Source organism: Ranitomeya imitator, chromosome 10 (genome assembly GCF_032444005.1).
Source record: "Ranitomeya imitator isolate aRanImi1 chromosome 10, aRanImi1.pri, whole genome shotgun sequence".
NCBI lineage: Eukaryota > Metazoa > Chordata > Amphibia > Anura > Dendrobatidae > Ranitomeya > Ranitomeya imitator.
Window position 1 is genome coordinate 93,516,307 of NC_091291.1, and position 7,500 is coordinate 93,523,806.

Here is a 7,500-nt window from a genome sequence, read left to right on the forward strand (position 1 = left end):
TAAAGCATGGTGGTGGAAACATCATGCTTTGGAGCTGTTTCTCTGCAAAGGGGACAGGACGACTGATCCGGGTAAATGAAAGAATGAATGGGGCCATGTATCGTGAGATTTTGAGTGCAAACCTCCTTCCATCAGCAAGGGCATTGAAGATGAAATGTGGCTGGGTCTTTCAACATGACAATGATCCAAAGCACACCGCCAGGGCAACGAAGGAGTGGCTTCGTAAGAAGCATTTCAAGGTCCTGGAGTGGCCTAGCCAGTCTCTAGATCTCAACCCTATAGAAAACCTTTGGATGGAGTTGAAAGTCCGTGTTGCCAAGCGAAAAGCCAAAAACATCACTGCTCTAGAGGAGATCTGCATGGAGGAATGGGCCAACATACCAACAACAGTATGTGGCAACCTTGTGAAGACTTACAGAAAACGTTTGACCTCTGTCATTGCCAACAAAGGATATATTACAAAGTATTGAGATGAAATTTTGTTTCTGACCAAATACTTATTTTCCACCATAATATGCAAATAAAATGTTAAAAAAACAGACAATGTGATTTTCTGGATTTTTTTTTCTCAGTTTGTCTCCCATAGTTGAGGTCTACCTATGATGTAAATTACAGACGCCTCTCATCTTTTTAAGTGGTGGAACTTGCACTATTGCTGACTGACTAAATACTTTTTTGCCCCACTGTATATATATATATATATATATATATATATATATATATATATATACACATACACAACACTTACATGCACACTGTAAAGTATATACACACATGGACACTAGATAACATACACAGGTGTGTGTATATATATATATATATATATATATATATATATACACACACATACACTTACATGCACACTATAAAGTATATACACATGGACACTAGATAACATACACAGGTATATATATATATATATATACACATACACAACACTTACATGCACACTATAAAGTATATACACACATGGACACTAGATAACATACACAGGTATATATATATATATATATATATATATATATATATATATATATATACACACACACATACACTTACATGCACACTATAAAGTATATACACATGGACACTAGATAACATACACAGGTATATATATATATATATATATATATATATATATATACACACATACACTTACATGCACACTATAAAGTATATACACATGGACACTAGATAACATACACAGGTATATATATATATATATATATACACACATACACTTACATGCACACTATAAAGTATATACACATGGACACTAGATAACATACACAGGTATATATATATATATATATATATATATATATATATATATACACACATACACTTACATGCACACTATAAAGTATATACACACATGGACACTAGATAACATACACAGGTATATATATATATATATATATATATATATATATATATATATATACACACATACACTTACATGCACACTATAAAGTATATACACATGGACACTAGATAACATACACAGGTATATATATATACAGTGGGGCAAAAAAGTATTTAGTCAGTCAGCAATAGTGCAAGTTCCACCACTTAAAAAGATGAGAGGCGTCTGTAATTTACATCATAGGTAGACCTCAACTATGGGAGACAAACTGAGAAAAAAAAATCCAGAAAATCACATTGTCTGTTTTTTTATCATTTTTTTTTGCATATTATGGTGGAAAATAAGTATTTGGTCAGAAACAAACAATCAAGATTTCTGGCTCTCACAGACCTGTAACTTCTTCTTTAAGAGTCTCCTCTTCCCTCCACTCATTACCTGTAGTAATGGCACCTGTTTAAACTTGTTATCAGTATAAAAAGACACCTGTGCACACCCTCAAACAATCTGACTCCAAACTCCACTATGGTGAAGACCAAAGAGCTGTCAAAGGACACCAGAAACAAAATTGTAGCCCTGCACCAGGCTGGGAAGACTGAATCTGCAATAGCCAACCAGCTTGGAGTGAAGAAATCAACAGTGGGAGCAATAATTAGAAAATGGAAGACATACAAGACCACTGATAATCTCCTTCAATCTGGGGCTCCACGCAAAATCCCACCCCGTGGGGTCAGAATGATCACAAGAACGGTGAGCAAAAATCCCAGAACCACGCGGGGGGACCTAGTGAATGAACTGCAGAGAGCTGGGACCAATGTAACAAGGCCTACCATAAGTAACACACTACGCCACCATGGACTCAGATCCTGCAGTGCCAGACGTGTCCCACTGCTTAAGCCAGTACATGTCCGGGCCCGTCTGAAGCTTGCTAGAGAGCATTTGGATGATCCAGAGGAGTTTTGGGAGAATGTCCTATGGTCTGATGAAACCAAACTGGAACTGTTTGGTAGAAACACAACTTGTCGTGTTTGGAGGAAAAAGAATACTGAGTTGCATCCATCAAACACCATACTACTGTAAAGCATGGTGGTGGAAACATCATGCTTTGGGGCTGTTTCTCTGCAAAGGGGCCAGGACGACTGATTCGGGTACATGAAAGAATGAATGGGGCCATGTATCGTGAGATTTTGAGTGCAAACCTCCTTCCATCAGCAAGGGCATTGAAGATGAAACGTGGCTGGGTCTTTCAACATGACAATGATCCAAAGCACACCGCCATGGCAACGAAGGAGTGGCTTCGTAAGAAGCATTTCAAGGTCCTGGAGTGGCCTAGCCAGTCTCCAGATCTCAACCCTATAGAAAACCTTTGGAGGGAGTTGAAAGTCCGTGTTGCCAAGCGAAAAGCCAAAAACATCACTGCTCTAGAGGAGATCTGCATGGAGGAATGGGCCAACATACCAACAACAGTGTGTGGCAACCTTGTGAAGACTTACAGAAAACGTTTGACCTCTGTCATTGCCAACAAAGGATATATTACAAAGTATTGAGATGAAATTTTGTTTCTGACCAAATACTTATTTTCCACCATAATATGCAAATAAAATGTTAAAAAAACAGACAATGTGATTTTCTGGATTTTTTTTTCTCAGTTTGTCTCCCATAGTTGAGGTCTACCTATGATGTAAATTACAGACGCCTCTCATCTTTTTAAGTGGTGGAGCTTGCACTATTGCTGACTGACTAAATACTTTTTTGCCCCACTGTATATATATATATATATATATATATATATATACACATACACTTACAAGCACACTATAAAGTATATACACATGGACACTAGATAACATACACAGATATATATATATATATACACACATACACTTACATGCACACTATAAAGTATATACACATGGACACTAGATAACATACACAGGTATATATATATATATATATACACACACATACACTTACATGCACACTATAAAGTATATACACATGGACACTAGATAACATACACAGGTATATATATATATATATATATATATATACACACACATACACTTACATGCACACTATAAAGTATATACACATGGACACTAGATAACATACACAGGTATATATATATATATATATACACATACACAACACTTACATGCACACTATAAAGTATATACACACATGGACACTAGATAACATACACAGGTATATATATATATATATATATATATATATATATATATATATATATATATATACACACATACACTTACATGCACACTATAAAGTATATACACATGGACACTAGATAACATACACAGGTATATATATATATATATATATATATATATATATATATATACACACATACACTTACATGCACACTATAAAGTATATACACATGGACACTAGATAACATACACAGGTATATATATATATATATATATATATATATATATATACATACACACATACACTTACATGCACACTATAAAGTATATACACATGGACACTAGATAACATACACAGGTATATATATATATATATATATACACACACATACACTTACATGCACACTATAAAGTATATACACATGGACACTAGATAACATACACAGGTATATATATATATATATATATATATATATATATATACACACATACACTTACATGCACACTATAAAGTATATACACATGGACACTAGATAACATACACAGGTATATATATATATATATATATATATATATATATATACATACACACATACACTTACATGCACACTATAAAGTATATACACATGGACACTAGATAACATACACAGGTATATATATATATATATAGATTCAAGATTCAAGATTCAAAGAAGCTTTATTGGCAGGACCAAATACACATCAGTTTTGCCAAAGCAAGTGTATAGAGGCAATAGGGATAGGGACTGAGGGGATGTTGGGTAGGAGCTGTGGGGGGAGGTGGATGGGGCAGATCCAGGTTGGGGGCTATAGTCCATGGCATAGGGGAGGTGGATGGGGCAGATCCAGGTTGGGGGCTATAGTCCATGGCATAGGGGAGGTGGATGGGGCAGGTTCAGGTTGGGGGCTATAGTCCATGGCATAGGGGAGGTGGATGGGGCAGGTCCATTGTGGGGGCTATAGTCCATGGCATAGGGGAGGTGGATGGGGCAGATCCAGGTTGGGGGCTATAGTCCATGGCATAGGGGAGGTGGATGGGGCAGATCCATTGTGGGGGCTATAGTCCATGGCATAGGGGAGGTGGATGGGGCAGGTCCAGGTTGGGGGCTATAGTCCATGGCATCATAGTTCTCTTTCTCGCAGTCTATGGCATTCGCTCACATACCGCGCTGCTATCTCCACCGCTCTCTCTTCTTCTCCCAGCAAGATATATGTTTTCTCTTCCTCCTTCATGGTGATGAAGTCTGGGAAGAGATGTGAGAGTCTCCTGAAGTGAGTGTCCCTCACTGCTGAGTATTTGGAGCAGTGTAGCAGGAAGTGGGTTTCGTCCTCTATGGCCTCCTGGTCACAGTGTTGGCACAGTCTTTCCTCCCTGGGCTTGTAGCTCTGCCTGTGTCGGCCACATTCGATGGCCAGACTGTGGGCGCTGAGTCTATATCGGCTCAGGATCTGGCGGTCTCTGGGGTCCGGGAGTTTCTCCAGATATGGGGCCAGTCTGTAGTCTCTCTGTAGGCTCCGGTACATGGTCAGTTTCTGTGAGCTGATGATATCATTCTTCCAGTCACTGACATACCTCTCCTGGCCTTCATCTGCCATCTTCCTAATTCCGGCTTTTGTCAGGTTGTTGTGATTGGTGTTCTGCTCCGGTTGGGTTTGGCTGGGCTGTTCCGGGGGTTCTGGTTTTTCTGTTTCACCTTCATATATCAGGGCTTTATGGTGATGGGAGCTTGGATTGCTCCTATGCAGGTGAGCCCGGAATGACAGCGCCCTCTTTAGAACTGTTAGGTGTAGAGGGAATCTGCCCAGCTCGGCCCGACAAGCACTGTTGGAGGTGCTCCGATGGACCTGGAGAAGGTGCTTGCAGAATTCCAGGTGGAATATTTCTGTTGGACTGGAGTCCCACTTTGACCAGTCTGGGTAGGTGTGAGGACCCCAGACTTCGCTGCCATACAGGAGGATTGGGGCGATGATGGAGTCGAAGATTTTTAGCCAGACCCTCACTGGTGGCTTCAGATGGTAGAGTGTCCTTCGGATGGCATAGAAGGTTTTGCAGGCCTTGTCTTTCAGGGTCTCTATGGCTTGTTTGAAGTTCCCTGACCGGTGAATCTCTAGGCCCAGGTAGGTATATTTGTCCGTTCCTGTGAGGTCGCAGTTGTTGAGGATAAATGATGGGTGTTGGTCTGATCTTCTCTTTCTCCTCTGGAACACCATGGTGTTGGTTTTCTTTAGGTTGACCGGTAGGGCCCAGGTGGAGCTGAATTTCTCTAGGATTTTCAGGTTGTCCTGGAGGCCTTGCTCGGTTGGTGACAGCAGCAGCAGGTCATCTGCATACAGCAGGAATTTCACCTGAGCGTCGTGGAGGGTGAGTCCTGGTGCTGAGGAGGATTCCAGGGCGGTAGCCAGCTCGTTGATGTAGATGTTGAAGAGCGTTGGGCTTAGGCTGCAGCCTTGTCTTACTCCGCGGCTCTGCTGGAAAAAAGCCGTTCTTTTGCCGCTCACACTCACGCTGCAGCGGTTCTCGGTGTAGGAGCTTTTGATGACATCGTAGGTCTTTCCTCCTATTCCACTCTCCAGCAGTTTCAGGAATAAGCCCGGGTGCCACACTGAATCAAAGGCCTTTTTAAAGTCCACAAAGCAGGCGTATATCTTCCCATTCTTTGTATTGTAGATGTGTCTCTGAATGAGGCTGTGCAGAGTATAGATGTGGTCAGTGGTGCGGTGGTTCGGCATGAACCCTGCTTGGCTCTTGTTGAGGACGTTGTGCTCGGTGAGGAAGGTGAGGATCCTCTTGTTCAGGATACTGTTGAACAGTTTTCCCAGGTTGCTGCTGACGCATATGCCTCTGTAGTTGGCTGGGTCATACCTGTCCCCACTCTTGTGGATGGGTGTGATGAGGCCTTGGTTCCAGGTACGAGGGAAGTAGCCGGCACTCAGTACAATATTGAAGAGTTTAACCATTGCAGCCTGTATTTCTGGTGGGCTGTACTTCAGCATTTCTGGTAGGATTCCATCTAGGCCACCGGCTTTTCTACTTCTTATGGAGGAGAGTCTCTCGGTTACTTCCTGTAGTGTTATAGGTGTATCCACCGGGTTTTGGAAGTTTTTGATTTTTTCCTCCATTGCTTTTAGTTTCGCCATTATGTTTTCCTGTTCTTGGCTTAGTCCTTCCTTTGGAATGTCTTTATAGAGGTCTCTGAAGTATTGGAGCCAGAGGTTGCCATTTTGGATAAGGTTGTTGTTTTTCTTGTCTTTGGTGTCCATGTGGTTCCATAGTTCCCAGAAGGAGTGGTCTTGGAGGGCGTCTTGGAGTTGATTGAGCTTCGTAGAGATGTAACTCTGCTTCTTCCTCCTGAGGATGGTTTTGTACTGCTTTTGTATGGAGTCATAGGCTTCCCTCAGACCCAGGTGGTTGGGGTCTCTGTGTTTCTTGTTGGAGGCTGTTCTCAGGGTCTTCCGTACAGCTTTACATTCTCTGTCAAACCAGCCATTGACCTGTGTTTCTTTTGGTCTCTTGTAGTCGACTTTTTTAAGGTCGGACAGTCTGGCCATTGCGTAGAATATATTGTTGAGGTCCTTTGCTGCTTGGTTCACTCCCTCTGGGTTTGGCATGTACTCAAGGTTGTAGAAGTGGTGGAGCATCCGCTGTATTTCAGGTCTTCTGGAAGCTTCTTTATATCTTAGTGCCGATATTTTGGACCATTTGTAGGATGGAGGCCGGGTGAAGAGGCCGCTCTGCTGTGGCTTCTGAGTGGATGGTTTCTCTGTAGATTTCATGTACAGAAGAAGTTGGCTGTGGTCTGACAGGTGCGTTTGTGGGGTGACTATGAAGGCGCTGACATCTGCCAGGTTCATGTCTGTAATGGCGTAATCAACTACACTCCTCCCTACATGGGAGTTTAGTGTATACCTTCCTAAGGAGTCACCCTTGCATCGTCCATTAAGGATATG